The sequence below is a fragment of the Labrus bergylta genome, chromosome 15 (genome assembly GCF_963930695.1).
Source record: "Labrus bergylta chromosome 15, fLabBer1.1, whole genome shotgun sequence".
NCBI classification, from domain to species: domain Eukaryota; kingdom Metazoa; phylum Chordata; class Actinopteri; order Labriformes; family Labridae; genus Labrus; species Labrus bergylta.
Genome location: NC_089209.1, coordinates 15,613,384 through 15,632,584, shown reverse-complemented (window position 1 = coordinate 15,632,584; position 19,201 = coordinate 15,613,384). Strand labels below are relative to the sequence as shown.

At 38.4% G+C, this 19,201-nt stretch overlaps 1 long non-coding RNA gene across 1 annotated transcript in view; it reads left to right on the top strand.

The window, feature by feature from the left end:
- Positions 1-19,201, top strand: part of LOC136182732 (uncharacterized) — a 66,485-nt gene that overhangs the window by 7,734 nt on the left and 39,550 nt on the right. Inside the window, exon 2 of the long non-coding RNA XR_010668778.1 lies at positions 5,942-5,992. This is a non-coding gene — a long non-coding RNA (uncharacterized lncRNA). The remainder of the gene's footprint in view (positions 1-5,941; positions 5,993-19,201) is intronic.

The following is a 19,201-nucleotide window of genomic DNA, read 5'->3' as shown; positions in this document are numbered from 1 at the left end:
TAAGACTTGAGTTGTCACAGGTGTAATAAGGGAAGGATGTTCTTATTTATAGGGTGTATTACATGTTTTTTTAAACAAGGCAATCTACCTTTCGGTATAATCATATCTGAATGTGCTCTTCTGTGTGTCAGTGTGGTTGTAGAGTCATGTGCTGGTGACTGAACTTCCTGTTATTATAATTTTTTTCTTCATCTGAGTTCTGTCTTTTCTTTTTCTTTCTCCTGCTGTTTGACATTTCAATAAGCAGATCCTTTTTTTTTTTTATCATCTACAACCACATCAACAACAGCCTCTTGAAATTATCATCATCATGAATATTCTCATCAACGTCAACAGCACCATCAATATCATCATTAGACATCAATGTCATTAAGTGGGGAGGTGTTGATGAAAGACCTGGGTCTTTCATTGTTTATTAAAGGTAGAAAGGGACTCTGTGGATCGAAGAGAGTTTGGTAACTTATTCCACCATAGGGGGGGACTGAAGAGTCTAGCTGAAGCCTTTGGGTTCTGTTCTGAAGGTGGACCAGAGCGTTCTTGTTGCTATTTTGTAGGCCAGTTTGATTGGTCCATTATACAGCTTGTAAAGTCAGTCTCTGTAAATCCTACACTCGTTATAACTCTTTATGGACTTCACATTTCGTTCTATATCTGGTGCTACTATTTTCAAAATGGTATTTTACTTTCAATTCTTTTTTTGCATCCATCAGAAATAAATTAGCTTATGATGGAACACACTGCACACAAACCACCAAGAAATGTCCTTCTGTATGGCACATTCACGGCCAACCACCTGGGAAGAAACGTTTTCCACATACCTCTGGAGCGCTGCACTCTCTGCTGTAAAAACAGCCTTTTGGGGAAATACCACATTTTCCGAACCATTCCCCATAGTAAGGCGGTAATTTTGGTCTCACAGGCCTGTTATTGGGATAATTGGGAGGTCAGAATTTTGCAATATGTAGTGTCTGTTTGCACATGCAGAAAAATTCATACAACAGTGCAAAAACCATACATCCACTGGTGGAGGTTAGTGTGATATTTAATGATGTGTGAGAGGAGTTGCACCGATAGGAGTAACTCAGTCAAGATGTATTTGCGTGGTCTGTCTCTGTTACAGCATGTGCGGCCAGGAAATTACAGGCTTAACGAGATTTGGCTCTGATATATATACTTACTATTGTCAATGATTTCTCTGCTTGTAGGTACTGCAGGTGTGTATGTGTGACATTTCTCCTGATATATGTCCATGAATGCACAATCCTCATGCACTTATTATGATTATACTGTTGGTGTTTTTGTCTCAGGTTAGACACAGTGGCTTAAACAATAATCATGTGCAGAAAAGTGCAGCAATTTCCCTTTTAAATGGCTCAATTCTACTTTAATTAGTGCTCCTGTCCTCGCAACAGGTTCTCCATTGCATCTGATTTCACAGTTTCTGTGTTATCTGGATCAAGTCCATATGCGTCAGAGTTTGTACATATGGTTTTAATTTGAAAGGCATATGCATCAGGCTGAGATGTAACTGGCTTCATTCAGGAGCTGATCCCTCTCCGTCTGTAGTGGCTCACAAGATGTGCCATATTAAGGCTAACTGGGCTTCTTAACTGGTGGTTCCCATGAATATAGGATTCAAGCTACACACACGTACTGTATATGATCTAGATGTGTACACACAAAAGAGGACACAGTGTTGTATCCTTATCTGACCTCTGTGTAAGATAAAACCTTCCCCTTGCTGTAGTGTGTGGCCAAAAGTGCCCACAGCATGCCATGCAGAAAGTACCTCATACTGTTACTATTAAAATTCAATTTTTTTTCCTTTTTTTGCCCATGCCCATTAATTTTTCCCTTCTTGTCTAAGCCCAGATCTCCTGTTCCAGTCATACCGCAGTTTTTATTAGTTCTGTTTTTCACCCATTCATCGTGTCATGCTTCTCCTCTCTCTCTTCTCATAGCCGATTTCATTCATCATCGTCTTTCTGAAGAAGTTTCCCTTCTGTTTTTCTTTTCCTGCATGTCACATGTCCACTCTTTGCTTTTTGCACGGCCACACACATACATTGTTGAATCTCTATTTATACAGGGATGGCAGAGGTGCAGCGACGCCCTGTTTACACTTATACTGAAAATTAAATATAATATTGCAGGATAACAGGAACAGACATAAACAAAACAAAATGATAAACAAAAAGGATCAGTTTGAGCAGTTACAGGGGGGTATTGGATGGAAATCAGATTTTAAAATTACAGAGGGGTGTAAGTGCTTAAATTTTCGGAGGGTTTGTAAATAATTCCAGTAAAGTAATCTTAATTGGTTCCTGAAGCACAAGTGAATCATTGCAGAAAGTTGAATATGAACCACATTTTCAGAGTAGTAAAGATGAGATATAAGAAGGTAATTTTCTGATAAGGGAACCTTAAAAACAATAATAAAGAACAGCAATAATTACATCCGGCATGCAGGAAAAACCAACAGAGCCTATTGTATTGAATTTCCCCTTTTAGGATTAATAAAGCACATCTTCATCTTCTTTGAAAATGATAACATAATTATCTCCAACCGTGAATCTAAGAGCAGAATTGTTCACAGATTTTAGAGTGGCGGCAGAACTAACTACTTCAGTAATCTTTTCTTGGAAATAAATTAATTATAGTTACAAAAGATTAAATCCAAGGGTTTATCTAGCTAAACCCTCTCAACAAAAAACAGGTCAAACTTTATCTGTTATCATGTATGATCTGTATATATTATGTAAATAAATGGTAAACTTGGAAGGAACAAAAATGAATCCCTGTGGCACACTCTTAGCTGGCAGAGCTCAAGATTCAGGTCCAGATGTTCTTACTCTCCCACAGTGATGTCTGTCTGATGTCCGTGATGTTACACAACAACTACCAGCTCTAACAGGATAGTGAATAAGTGCAGAGGCCTGACACTCCTCAGTGTGTGGTTATTCATAGTGGGCTGACCAAGGTGAAAACTCAAAGTTGCTACAACAGTCTAAAGTATTGTTGTGCATCAGGTGTGACACTTTTCAGGTATTTGCAGTGCACACAAGAAGAATAAACTGAAGTGATGTAGCTTCTGTAATGATTGAAACACCAACAATGTGATCCTACAGAGAATTATCAGCCAAACCTGCAGCACCACTTCATTGGAGTGTTCCTGTTGAGTTTCAGCTCATTAGCTGTCTAACTAAAACTGTAATGATTTCGTCCATTCTCCCTGCTTTAATAGCATTGTTACTGACACGTTTTTGGCAGTTTTTTCAGCTCCAATAACCTATACTAGAGGTGAAACCAGATGATTGATAGTCACAGTTTGGGACAGTGCATACCACTCTACCATTGAGCCACTGCAGCCCTTGTGGCTCATTAGAGTCTGTTGTCTCTGAACTGCGAGGTCGGGGGCTCAACCCCCAGCTCCTGCAGCCACATGTTTGATGTATCTGATAGACACTTTACATAGCACTATCTATCTTGAGTGTGTGAATGGGTAGGTGTGACCTGCGGTGTGACCTGCGGTGTAACAGTGCTTTGTTGTCAGAAGAATATAAAAGCACGATACTATTTACCATTTAGCTGCCTATAAAGACAGATATTGCATCAAATGTTTAAGGAGACTTTAAAAAGGGCAGAACACGAGATTTATAGTCATCAAATCTCTAGAAACATGAATCGAAACAAATAAAAATAATGCCATGTCCACTAGAACAAGTTCAAAACTTGTTTCCGGTGACAATTAAAAGCATTAAAAATATCTGTTTTAAATCTATGCAGATTTGTATTCATGAGTTTCAGGATTACATAAAAACAAAGATAAAAACCTGTAAGTAGAGATCAATATGCACAATAAGGACATCTCTTTGAAGTGTATGTTTGTGTGTTCAACATTTTTTCTACTGAAAGGTAAAAAAAAAAAAAAATGCAATGAAAAGTGATTTCTCTGAATACATAGCTGACAGATTATATGTAACCAGAGCTGCAGCTTTAACCAGTTGTTAAGATCATTACTGCAGATAGTGTATAAAGGAACGAGATTATATGGTCTACTGTAATATTTTCTTGACCTGTAGTACAACATGTCAGTCACACAAGGGCGCAAACCACAGACAGAAACCAGACGCAGACCTCAGGGTGGTTTCTCTATGGGGGAGCGGACTGTGCAGGGTTGCTTGGTCTGCTGGTGAAATGTGAGTCTCAGCTCTAAGCTGTAGCCTCTGTTAAAAAAACGAACAACATTCTTTGTCCTGACTTCAGCCATACTTAAACCTGCACAGAGATTCTAAAAACTGTTGTGTTGAGGTAATATCTGATTTATCTGTTTGTTTCTGTTTTGTTTATTAAGCTTAAGCCTGTGACGTCATTCCGTTTGCTTCACAGGACCCCAATAACCTCTATGACCAAACCCCACTTGTAAAAATGCCCTTCATTTTCAACCACCTACGTTATAACAAAAGGGTTTTTACACAGTGTGTAATAGGCTTTTACAAGCTCCTCAGTACTACTTTACAGCCTCCTACATTGTGATGAATGTGTGTTTTTATTGTGAACAGTGTTGTTATATGTCTGAACGAGTTTGATGATATTTTGAAGGAAACTATTTTCCTCTTTAGAATAAAAACTAACTGGAAGCAGTTACATGTTGTTCCCTTTCTTCAGGAAATCTAATTCTCAGGATTTTTCCTACATGCAAGACAGCCACTTCTTTTGATTACATTGTATCATATTTGCCATGGTGCATAGATGGTGAGATGTAAATCCATACACTGCACAGAACAAAAGTTTTTAAGTTAGTTTTAGTGCAACAAGAAGTTTAAGATGCAGCCAACAGAGAGAGTCTTTAACTGTGGCAGCGAAAGTCAACATGAGCTACATCCAGCACATTGTGGTCACTAATTATATTCTCATCTGGTTCAGGACCAGGCTCTGCCATAAGTCCCGTAACTAGGACTTGGACAGATACGCAGATAGGCTACACTGCCATAAGCTCTATTTTCTTCCCTTTTTCTTTGTTTTAAAAAAGCTTTCTCGAACGCTTTGTGAAGAAATACAAAAAGCTCTTTAAAAGCTCACAGTTTTATGAAATGTTATTCACAATGAAATTTATAGCTAAAGCTAGCTGTGTTGACGAGTGATATGTCGTTTTAAGGTTTTAGAGATTTGTAAGTTTAAGGTACAGCCAATGCCTACAAAAAAGCCTGATGGAGGTGTGATGCATTGCTGTTCCTGTTTAGTTTGATGATTTTATCATGGCCTTTGAGTTGTCTTGATACTGCCTGACACTGTCTAGCCCTGCCTAGAAATAAATTGTGTTTTAATTTAGTTTTCCTTGAGCATAGAGCTTACTACTTGCAAACCCAGATACTATATAAGTGCTTTATTAATCTTTAGTCAGTTATATGTAGAAATTTAGATTTTTTTTGTCTCTCATTTGGGACTAAAATTCTAAATTCTATCCATTTTTAATATCTGGTACAGATGTACTTTTTCCATAATCAGAGGATCACTCAAGCAGCCCTGACAACCCCTTACTTTATCACTACTACAAAGTCATGTTTTGATATATTGGGCAGTTCTGTTTGGTCTCCAAGTAAGCATATAGTCTTGGCAGTTAGATACTGTTAAATCTAAACACTTCCCTATGTATTCTAATACTTTTCCTCCAAAGCAGGCAATCCAGTATACACTCCCACATTGCATGAAAAAAAGTTTCTGTTTCCACCTGACATTTCCATCGTAGACTTTCAGTCAGCAAGCCCTTCCTGTGAAGACTTTGTTTTTAAAATATTTAATAATCTCTTGTCTGGGTTTTCACAGGCGGAGAAGTATTATCTATCACATTTAAACTGTCCATTTGAAAATTGGTGGAGTGTCAGTTTCTTTTTGAATTCTGTTTCCAATAGCTCAATATTTAATTCTCCTTCCTTTTCAGAGATGTTGCTGGTGTCGACTCACCTCCACCAGGACCCTGAAAACGACAACTGTAAGTGAAAAAAAAATGCCTTCTTTGCTATTCTAAAACGCAGCAAATCTCATAATGACATCGCTGAGCATACTTAGCGTCTTATATTAGTATGTAGTGTGGAATTGGGACAGTATTAGTTCCAGGTAGGCCCTTGCAGGTATAGCAGTCAGTAGTTAATCCTCTGCCCCAGAGAGCTCAAAGCCTCTCAGCACTGTCACGTTCTGTTAATGTTAATCTGAACTGGATGCACTGCCAAAGGTTTGACCCACTGCCTACGACCCTGCTATAGCCGAGGTCAGGCTCTGACGTCACACAGAGAGGCGGGGTGACCTGTGCCAGTGTGCTGCACTTTGGGAATTACTGACAATTACCTGCGCCTGAAATGCCAACGACCTGTGGTAACACCTGAAACACACACACACACACACACACACACACACACACACACACACACACACACACACACACACACACACACAGTGTTTGCAGTTTTTGGGTGTGTAATTTAATCACTTCCAAGTTACAAAGCTATATCAATAGAATAGTACATATGTTTGTGTACGTGTGCATGTACATGTGCATGCTACACTTGACTTGCTTTACAAACAAAGATAGAGATGACTTTTTTTATAACTGCACAGGATTTGTCAACTTATTTTGTGTTGGACGATAAAAAGATTCAAGAAGAGAGGAAAGCTCTTCTTTGTGGGAAACATGCAGCCCTTGCATCTTTGTACGAAACAAGGCAGCCATTCTGCAAATGTCTGCACCAAAGAGGCAAATTTGGAACAGTTGTTTTCAGGAAGGCATTTAGTCTTTTGTGCGGGTCTTATTCAACAAATTACAGTCGGTACACAGAATACACCCGGAATGTTGGAATAGGCTGACTTTGAATAGAGACTGTTTGCCAATTCATCGAGTTCACTCACAATGAAAGAGCCAGTGGTTGTTATGATAAATGATGATAAGCTTTATAATATGTCCAAAACATTACAAATAGACTTGATACAATAGAAAAAGGCTGGACGTGTGTTCCACTATAATGTGCCTAAAGAACTTGGGTTACAGTACATAACCTTCAGTTATATTGTGTCTCATAGTTCACAGTGTCCCAAATAAAACAATCGTTTAGCGTGTACCCGACTTTTATGAACAAACCAGACATGTTTTATGTGTCTGAAACATCTTTATAAACCACCTGGGTCCTCCATGACAAGCTATGACTACTCCTCGGAGGCAACCAGCAATTTCACTGTCCCTAGACGCTGGGGTTGCCCAAAATTCACCAAAATTGACCTAAAATTACCATAGATCACAAGTGCCTGTGTCTGGAAATGGTAGAATAGGCTGATTGTAGCATATTGTTATCTTCATCAAGGTAAGCTGCCATTTAGAAGGAACTCGTGGAGATAGTAGTAGAGACGTGCTGGAGAAAAAGGTTTATTGGATAAATGATTTGCAAGAGAGATCAAGGAAGGTGTTGAGGAAATTATTAAGACTTGACTCCACACAATAAGACTCAGTTGACTCAGATGGCTTACGTTGATGAAAGTTTATACATAAGAAGAATATTCATGAGGAGACATGATTCAACATCACACTTCTGTACTCGTGTCTTGCTCAATCACATCTGCAGAACTTTTCGAGCAGACAATACATCTACCAAACATCCTTGCAGATATCAGGAAAAACAGGTAACACTCTCTAAGCTGTACTTGGTGTTCTAATAACAACTGAACTCTGTCAGGTCTGACTGACATTAGAGAACAGTGAATAACCCTAGTGACATCTGTATATTATAATCTAAATAACTACAGAAATTCCACCACAGAAGGGGACAAGGAAGTTAAACCAAACCAACCAAACACATGCAGGCAGAGAGGGCAGGACTTCACAGTAAAGATATATCAAACCATAGGCAGCATTTAGGGATCTCATATATTTTACTTAAGTAAACATTATTGAATTATTTTGCCTTTAATACAGCTTTAAGTCATCAAATAAAAATGAGGAAGTGTTCATAAAACCCTAGCTACACAGTGCTACTAGTGATAATGACATGACTAACTTTTTAAAAAGTTAACTGAAATGGACCATTTTTCGAACCTCTGCATGCTAAACATTTGAATCTGCATAGTTTGCTATGAACCTTGACACTTTTGCAGTGTAAAAAAAATCTGACTGTTAGCTTAGTTACCTTTAGTTACCAACTCAACAAAACATTTCATAGATAAAAAAGTCAGTTGCAATGAAACTTAATTTATTCGCTGTAGTTGGGAAGTGATAAAAAAGACTATAATCTGTTACATCTGCTAAAGCTACAATGCATGTTAGCCAAAGCTTTGGCTCAAAAACAGCTACAAAAATTGAGGGTTAAAACATCCAAGTTTGTAAAGCCCCTGAGACAATATAATCAATTCCTAAAGGAAAATTGCTTAAAAAAGTCAAGCACAAAACAAAACCTAGAAATCCCCAAACTTTCCCCTGTTGGATCTGGCTTCGGGCCCTGCTGGAGCTATTTTACCATATCTGAGGCTGCATACTGAACGTCAGCCTGCACTGATTTGAGACGTTTGTTATCATTCATAAAGATACCTTTCCAGCTGGCAGGATGCCGTATGAACAACTTACATATACAATGGTTTATAGTTCATCACTATGTCTTTTTTTTTGCTAAAAAATGATTAAAAAAATATGAGTATGGTAAAAAAAATATATGAGTATGGTAAAGCCAAAATGACATTTAGCATGTCACCAAAAGTCTTCCACATTTCATGTAGATGTGGTAAACAAAAGATCAACACAGACAGTAACTTGTGTTTTAGTTGAATACATCTTTGACCTCTAATTTTTCCTTCTAAGAGTTACATGTGCATGGAGTTTCTGAAGAAAGTGGTCTGTTTGACTCTTTATCCAGCTGTAATGAATTCCCATGTAACTCGTTTTCTTGTCCTTTTTTTGCATATTTCAAAAGTGTTTGTTGTTTGTCGGCTTTGGTGCAATTTAAAAGCTTTGCATCCATAAGCAGTCATCATTTTTAATGGCTAAGATGGACTTTAATTAGTTTATTCTGAAGCCAGGAGTTAATTTAGTTGTTTTTCAAGTCATTTCCAGTTGTCCTGAGGCCTACTGGATGGTACACAAACACATTTTGCGTTGTTCTTTCGATGAGTCACATTAGGATGAACTTGCGGTCCCATTTACAGCACTAAAAATCTTCTTCAGAGTTCATGAATAAAGGAGAAAACTGTGAGAGCCTGTGTGTGCGTGCTTGTTCCGGCATTATGCCTGTGTTTGTGTGTAAAGAGATGATTGTTGCATATTTTCTAACTCGTTACCAGCGAGTGGTTGACTAACCCCACTCTACCATCTAACCCTTACTGTAAATCTGTCTTGTAATACGTAATGACAGACAAAGCTATGCTCATTTACACCACACATTAACAAATCTATGTTAATTGATCGTTTCCTGACCAGGACACCAGAGCCTCTGATATGGTTGTGTGATTGTGGCTGAGAAAAAACGTGATGATCATTCTTTCTGAGTCTGGTTGGTTTTATTTAACACCAAAGAAGAAGACCTACATGGGAGATATAGTCATAAAACAACAACATTCAATGAACAGTTACTTTATGGGAGATACATTTGTTTGCAATATGATGAGAAGATTGATTGATACCACTCTCGGGTTTGTTCCCAGATTATTAAACTACAGCATAACAGCATGGAGCCTGTGCAAATTTGAGCATTTTGGATATGTATGGATAAACTGATAATTAAAGATACATTACATAGGAGTAATAAAACGATACAGTACTTTGCCGAGAGAGAAACTGAAGCATGTATTCAGATACTACACGTCTTGCAGGGTCGTCTCTGAGCGGCAATCAAATATCTTTTTCCATATCCTAAACATCCTCTCATTTTTGTTGACAGAAATGTGTGTTTGGAAATACATGTAAATGTCTTCTAAACTATAATGCAAGTTTTGAAAAGAAAGCAGTGAGCACGTAAAACCTTGTGGACCTCGTTTCTTCAGGGAGAAAGGGGCTGATTTAGATTATCCTGCTGAGATGCGACACAGAAGAATATGTCAGAAATCAACAACAGAAACGCATATTAAATGTGTTCCATTTTCTTCCAACAACTTCACAAAAAACAGACATTTCATATTTAATGATATAAAAAGCAATATTAGACTCTTTTACAACCTGTGCTCTGACATTTTTTGCCAGTATTCTTTTTTTTCCATCTTCAATTAGAAACTTGTAAGCTTGTGCTGTGATGAATTTCTTTCTTTGTTACAAACACTCAATCTGGCTGTCACTATATCAGCCAAAACCATTCCTCATGAATTATTGATTAGGTATGAGACCTCTGGAAGACACAGCTGTTGTTATAGGGGTTGGTTTTGTTGTGAAACAAAGAGTCTTGTGAGACAGATAGTTTGTACACTCAGCTGCATTTTTGAATGGATTATATCCCTCTATTTCCAAATAAATGTCTTCTCAGCAAATTTCCCGAAATCGTCCCAAGGTTTTATGTCTAAAGGGAGATATCTAGCCATGCTGAGGAATATTTCCTCCTTTCAGAAAAATTTCACAGATGCCAATTTCAGATGACTCAAGATGCCAACAAGGTCTTCTCACAAAGCGGCAAGGACACAGAGATTGTGTAACTGAGAAGGACACAATCCTCACGTGCCCATATACACACACACATGCACACACACACACAGACGCCTATACACACCATCCAGACAACCCCTCTGAGCTTCCTCAGGGATGAATCATCCGGGGTCTGATGTGGTTAAAGAAGACCAGCGTTTCTGTGTTCGCTCAGAATCCGCCCTCACAGCCACATGGGACTCAGTAAGTTAAGAAGATTCATTTGGCTGAGTCATCACAAAGTTTCCATTATTCCCACGATTCCTGTCGTGGTTGCTGACTCGACAAAATAGGTCATCTTTGTCTCTGGGTATTGTATCTGAAACAATACAGTTAGACATCAACATGTCATATAATCGGACAGTAGGGTTGAATCTGAAATGACTTGATTCCAACGTCAGGTTACATCAAACAGATAAGAAGAAACTTCACAGATATTCATCTCTCTAATCTTAAACAGTGACTTACAACACAATTTACAAACAATGGTGCATCACTTACTACAGGATATTTGATTATTCTGTTCCTGAGGGGGAGCAGCTTTACTTGATGTGATCTCAAATGATCTCATGGCGTAGCTGTTGTAAACAGAATAGGGACTTACTGTTGAGATGCTCTGCAGTGATTCAAAAACAAAAACAGATTGTCAACAATCAGGATGACAAACTGTTCCGGGAGACTCAGTCAACTCTGGTTTTCAATTGTTCATCTAGACTTTAGCCTCGGGGATAGTCGTTTACCGATACTGACAAAACACTGTTAACAGCTCCGTCTCCACCTTATCATCCAGATTTTAAATCCTAAATAGCACACATTCTGGGCAGGGCTGCACCATTTATTGCAAAATCATCATTATCACATTTTGCAATAAACTCCTTGCACTCTACTGTTTCAGCATCGCACTCTGTCTGACACTTGATGAAAGGTCTTAAAAATCATAACAGCAGAACCAAGGAAAACGTCAGTTATTATTTCAGGAATTCTTTACTCATTTCATAATCTGGCATCTACAGCCTCCAATTTAACTTGAAAGCTGGCGGCAGAAAAGAGCTGCTGGATCTGTGTAACTTCGCATGACAATCAGTCTCTGTGCACTGTTCAGTATATCTGAGCTGGAGTACTGGACCCAAGATAAGCTGTGTGTTAACTTGATTAAACACATTCATTAAAAGAATGCTCATCATTGGATTGTAAAGCAGGTTTGTAAAACTAGGCCATCAAGATCACACACATCGATAAGTCACTTAAGGCTAAATAAAACGATTCACAAAAAACATAAACAGTGACTACAAAATGAATTGAGACAAAATTGTTAAAAGTTGATCACTGACTGACTCTACTGTGAGCGTCCCTCACATGTGGAAAACCCACTCACACATGTACACACGCACACACACACACACACACACACACACACACACACACACACAGTCATCTGGAAGAGGTCAGGCTAAAATAAGGAATGTCTGAATGCATCGCACAGACGTCTGCCATCTCTGAAATTCCAGTTCTGATAATTTAGCAGACCTGCGTTGGTTTGCTTCTATTGTACAAACACATCAGACAGAATCAAACTAAACGAGTGTTTTTTTAATCCTTTAACCGCATGTTCATTTTCAGAACCCTTTTAAGATCGTAACTGGAGATCTGTTTGTTCTTTGTTCGGTCAGTCGCTGGAGCATGGGGGTCTGTGAAAAACAGTCGAGTAAAATATGCACGGGGAAGTTTTGCAGTCATCTTCTATTTAGCGTGACATGCAAATAAATGAAGGCCCATCAGGACAATTATAATCAGCAGCCTTCCACATCAGTAACTCTGATAAGCACTTACTGTTCAATGTCGCCTCATATCCTGTAGCTTAATCTTTTTTATTTTCAGAAATGTTGGAGAGCCTGAGGTTATGCAGCTTTAGCAGCATGTGAAGCTTAGAATAAACGGTCATATAGAAAATCATGTCCAGACTCCTCCAGCAGCACCAGGACACCACTCGATCCACATCAATCAATCATCTCTAAAGGAGAACCAGAAGAAACATATTGAACAAATAAAATGGTCTGGAACACCATAATTGGTTATTTTGTAAAATGGGTTGCCAATATAGCCCGTAGTCACAGTTTGTGGTTGTGAGTAATTGTATTCCATACCTAAGGCAACCATTTTCTAAGCCAAACATGCTAGTTTTGTTGACACAAAGGAGCGAATCCAGGATTTAAAAGTTGAAGCCCTCAGCTAAAATGTAAAACAAGTGGTAATTCCTATCCTGTTTTCATCTTTCTGCCTTTTAGTTTTCTCGCACACATTAAAACAGTTTCTATCAAAACAAAGTTTACTGAGGCAATGACCTATATCCTTCATACTGAAAGATGACGGCACAAATACTGACTAAAGGAAGGAAACTCTCATTTTTATGAATCTTCACACCAGCATGTTATTTATGAATCTGTCATTGCAGTGTACATACAGTATGATGTTTTTGTCAGGGATGTGAGAAATTCTGTTTATTTGATGGATAGCCCCTTGAGATGAACCATTCGAGGGGGATGTAGGAGTGAACCAAAAGGAGTGGGACGTCCCACTGTTTATCACAACAAAGATTTGAAAACAGAGAGTAGAGAAACCAGTCAAAGGATAAGATGGTCATTTATTTATAATAACACCGAATCCCAAATAAAGACTAAACCTTACCTTACCCACGGCTTTCAACCCTAAGCCAATACATTCATATTGATGATGACATACATCTATATAAAAAACACTAAGACATTGTTTTATTTTTTATCTTTAAAAATGGTGTAGCAATCCTGAAACAGGGGGCAGATGTAGGTTTTAACAATTATTACTCAAATATCTGTTTTTGAAAAAAACATTTATTTGGGACTATTTTCATGAGTGGATGAATACATTTTTTTGAGCTATAGTGGGCATTCAATTAAATGAAATTCAAATTTTCATTTTTTTTTCTCAAAAGGACATTGAGGTTTCCCTTATTTACAATGGCGTCGACATTACAAGCACATATAAAACAAGCAGCACTTTAAAACAGGCAATAAGGAACAAACACATATAATCAGTCAAAAGAACAATAGAAATCAAGTGAAGCGGTTACAATTTGAAACATAAGAGTCGAGAAACTCTAAGCTCAGAAAGAGTGGGAAGATCTTTAATCTTTAGAGTGTGTTGACGTTCCATGAGTTCAGGGCATCGAAGGAATATGCAGTATTCTTTTTGATGCAGACTCATGTCAGTTCAGAAATTGCTTTCCAACAAGTTTGTGATGTAGTGAGGTCATTTACCAACGAGGGCATTAAAAACATACAAATACCAATGTTTGTCGTGCCGCTCTACAAGAGAGAGAGAGAGCCATTCAAGCTTCTCGTAAAGGATGCAGTGATGAGTGTCATATTTATCACCAGTTATAAATCTGAGGGCGTAATGATAAATATAGTTCAAGGGCTTAAGAGTTGATGCTGCAGCATGTCTATAAATAACAACACCATAATCCATAAACTGAGAAAAACATAGCTTCAACAATTCTCTTCCTACCGGACATTGGAAAACTTGATGTCTTTGTGTGTGTGATATTTGAATTTTAAGTCATCATCAAGCCATATGCTGAGATATTTATATTCAGTGACTCTCTCAGTTAGGGATGAGGGGGTCAACCGGTTTTAAGGTTAACCGCCATTTAAAACGTCACAGCTAAGGTTCCGCTACACCACGTGTTTCTCTTTCTAACATTACAACAGCTGTAGTGCACCAGCTAAACATGTCCATCTTGTGGTGGAATTTCTGTAGTTATTTAGATTATAATGTACAGATGTCACTAGGTTTATTCACTGTTCTCTAATGTCAGTCAGACCTGAGAGAGTTCAGTTGTTATTAGAACACCAAGTACAGCTTGGAGAGTGTCAACTGTTCTTCCTGATATCTGCAAGGATGTTTGGTAGACGTATTGTCTGCTCCAGTGTTATAGACGTCACAGTTTAGTCTAGGTGGGTCAATGTGACACGACCCTGATAATGATAATGTCTTTTAGGATATATGCGATGCCTTTCGAAAAGTTCTGCAGATGTGATTGAGCAAGACACGAGTACAGAAGTGTGATGCTGAGTCATGTCTCCTCATGAGTATTCATCTTGTGTATAAACTTTCATCAACGTAAGCCATCTGAGTCAACTGAGTCTTATTGTGTGGAGTCAAGTCTTAGTAATTTCTTCAACACACCTCATCAAGCAACGCTATATTAGCTTCATCATGGCTTAGGGACACTGCAGCAAAGCTTTGTATCCACCGAAGTAACGAGTGAAGTCAGCAGTGTGGAAGCATTTCACATAAACAAAGAATGACCAGGGAGTTATTCAAGACAAAACAAGTTTCAGCTCAAGTGTCAAACACATCAGACTCCGCACTGCACACCTGAGTAATGATCCTGCTTAATAACTGAGTGATATAACGTTAGTGGCCAGAGTTGGTCAGTAATTACATTTAGACATGTAACTTACAATAAAAAAAACATAGCGGTGACAGTTTGGCTTCAGTGTGACGTTAACAAACAGCAGTATGTCGTTTATCAGGGACTGCTCAACGTTTCTTCCTCCCGTCTGAGTGGAGTAAACACTCCGCAGTGTAGGTTTATATGCCAGGTGAAGAAAATGCTGCGTTTGCTTCCACAATGCTTCCAATTCAAAAGGGAGAGATGGACATTATCATCTTGGACGGGAACTTTTTTTAAATTTCTGTATAAAAAAGCATCAATAAAGAGCACCTTTCATTTTCTACAGACAGTTCATGTGAGTTTAAACATTAGTAATGTTGTGAAATTAATGCAAAATAATCATGACAATCATGAAACCAGAATTATTCCTCTGACTCTAATCCGGATATTAAAATTAATAATCTCTATTCTCAGTTAAGAGACATTTACAGAAGATATCTGCAAACGTTTCCGGACCTTGAAACAACTTGAAGTTTGTTTTACTCATGCTTGGAAGAAGTTTGAGGTTTGAGGTGTCTTGAAGAGCATTAAAAGCAATAAGCAAATTCTTGGCAGCAGCTTGTACAGAATCAGCAACATTATGCACAATAGTGTCCAAGGATGTGAGATTGACATGAAATGAAAGATCACACTTAAAGTAAGATGATTGTAATATAATTTAGTAAATCTTTCAAAGCTTCATTTTAATATTTCAGCAGCTGTTGATCTGGTGGCTATAAATGTTCCTGTCAGTGTAGTTTTCTTTGATATGAATGGAATATATTTTGACAAAAAGTTCAAAAGCTGAAATCATACTGAGCTGCATGTATTCACTTTATGCCACAGACCGTATCCAGGCGGATTTTTTCTCTTTTTCCAAAGACAGATATACGAGTGTCTCAGGATTATAAAGGGCCTGAATCTGCTAAACATCAGGCACGTGTCAAAAGGGTAACTGTGTTTCATGACCATTTAAGGTGAAGTAAAAAAGCTAAATATAAAGTCAACAGTTTCCAAACAGCTGCAGAAACTTTTGAACTGTATTTAGTAATCAGCTGTGTAGACATATAAATGTCATTTGCATTCATCTTTGTCTTTGTAGATGAAACTTCATCACAAACTTCTTCGTCTTTTTGGTTCAATTTAGTTTTGTTTAAAATGTCATGTCTCCTAAAATTAAAAATAAATGTAAACAAAAAAGAAATATCCGTGCTGTGCCGTAAACAATAATTTCCTTCATCTTGTGTTTCATTATTCTCAGTCACCGGGTTTTTGACACAGCTTGTCTCTGTGAGAGGAAAATGGTCGAGCAGTGATTTCAGCGGCGTCATGTTTCAGAAAGTGTGTTTTTTTTTTTTTTTTACTGCCTCAAACATTAAAATGGAAAAACTGTCTCAGACAGTGAATCATCTTTTATGCACTCTTGTTTTTTTTTTTTTCTTCTTCCTGTCCGATAAACGATGGCTTCATCTCTGGGAGATATACGTCCTGCTGTTCTTCCTCTGCCCTCTCTGGTGATCTCTTCCTCCTTTAGGACAGTAATTGTGAATCTGGAGACAGAAGCTACTTTTCCTTATTTTTCCATCTTCTTTTGATGGAAAAACAACTTTATGTTGGATCTCAGTGCGAAGTGATCCATAGTAGTAACCACACTGCACACATGTCAATATTGGAATAACTTCTTAATATTGGCTGAGGTGTGTTTATCGGTGTGTGTGTGTGTGCGGTTGTGTGACTAAAGAAGCGTTGTGTCTTTGGAGGGGTGGGGTTTGTATAACTAGTTTTGGTGGAGGCCTTTAACAAACTGTTTGTTTTGGTGGAATCATTTCCTGTATCTCTCAGACTTCTTGTTGAGGATTTAGGCCACAGCCAGTGCTGTTCACAATCGAAATAATGTGCACACACATAAACAGTACAGGGAGAGAAATTCTGAGAGAGAGAGAGAGGGAAGGAGAGAGAAAAAAGAAGGGAACAATCTGCAAAGAATGTAAGAGTTGAAGAAATATTCAAAGTGGAAAATACATTATAAAAAAATATATTACTGTTTATTGTGTTGTGCTGAACCCTGTGTTTGCATCAGATAAGTAATGAAACTAAACAAACCAAAGTCAAAAATATCTTCAAGGGAAATCTGTGATAAACAAAACTTTAAAACCCATCCAAACCTAAGTGTCTGTTGTTTCCTCAACCAAAGGCTGAGAGGAATGTAACACAACTTCAAGAAAAAAACATGTCATTCTTTAAACATCACTCTCTCACACAGATGTATCCATTTCCAGATGTCACACTGTTGTTTGAACACAAATTTAAACATCTATATTGTTTCTTTGTACAAGGTTCAGTCGAGTCTCACCCTGCATTACCTTTGTCCCCTCTCTCACCCCCTCTGTGTTCCTCTCTGTCTAACTGTCTTTGTCCCTCATTTTCCTCACACACTCTCTCTCTCTCTCTCCCAGATGTCTGCTCACCAGCTGCGCTCAGATGGCTGAAAGAGCAGACGGGAGGTTTTTTATAGAGCGTGCACACACACAAACACTCACACCAACGCACAAACTAGCACACACGCAACAGAGAGTCACTGAGTGACCTGCTGCAGCAGGGATCCGGCACTTTTGTCCCCAAGTTTATAGATGTCTCTCTGTTTTTCATTTTTCCAAAGCTTTTCAATGTCTATGAGCACGTCAATATGAAACAGATGCCCCTAACTCACGAGTGACTGCAGACAAACATGGGTTATGGACAGAGAAGGTCAGGAATTTGGCTTTTTCTTTGCTCTAATCGGATTAGTCTTTCTCTTTTTTTGTGTGTGACTAATATGAAAGTGATTAGACTGCAGCTTTTTGGCCCAGTGAAATGAGGGAAGTTTGTGGTAAAAACAGGGCTGGTTAATTAACCTTTATTAAGCCATTGTTTTTCCCCATGTGCCGATCTGAACATGGTTTATCATTTAGTGTATGAAAATGACTCTTAAATATGTACTTTTAATACTACTAGGGCCTTTTAATAGCTGTATTTCTGCTCGAATCATCTGATGATATTTTATGTCTTCAACACCTGACTGTCTGCTAAGCGTGCGCCCCCTCTTAAAATGGTAATGTAATTGTGCATTGACAAAGTTTACACTGACAGTAGTTACAGACAGAAACACTATTAGGGCTTTCACACTTGCAGAAATCTCCTGAAAATCTCAAGATATTTCCCGGAGGAGCTGTATATGTGAAGGCAAACAGCCAAATTTTTTGCTCGGACTTCACCCAGAGTTTCTCCTGCTAGACTCCTAGTATTTTGCAAGTCTGAGCGGGCTGATGTGATAACGCCGCAGGATATTATCTGGAGAACTCACCTCAAGCCAATAGGAGGGGGAGTGACGTTTGTATACTGTGACTGCTGCATGGTGCATAGACTGTATTTATGCGACCACTATGATCTCTGTGCACATTAAACGGCTGCATAACAGTTTCTGTTCGACAGTATGTTGTTTTCCCGCTCTTTTGTTGATATTGTCATTCCGTTGGAATACATGTAGCGGACGCTTGCTTCGTCCGCTACTTCTGTGTTGATTCTTTACGTCTGGTCTTACCTCAGGAGACCCCCCCAACCCCCCTCCCGTCTGACAGGGCTAGTCTCCTGCTGAGAGGAGCATATGTGAACAGCCAGGTCAGGGGAATCTCCGGAGCAGTCCTGAAATTATTTAGATTTTTTTCCGGAACGCATATGTGAAAACGGCTATATTTTGTGGCTTGTAGTAATGAAGCTTAATAATGGTCCTCTAAACATTCCTTCCAAATAAATAAATAAATACATTTGAAAATAAAAAATACAACTAAATATAAACTATAGACAAGTAAATTTGAAGCTTGATCCAAAGGCAACTGGGCTGGTTGAAGATCTTGAAGAGGTTTCACCTCTCCTCCGAAAGGCTTCTTTAGTTCTAAACATCTGGTGGACAGGGCTAGAAATGTAAGCCTCTGGGGATCATTAGGGTTAGTGATCAAGGGTGACTCACATCAGATCAGACATAGTGATCAAGGGTGACTCACATCAGAGTCGTTAGCTGACCATTTACCATGACCTGGATGACTGAG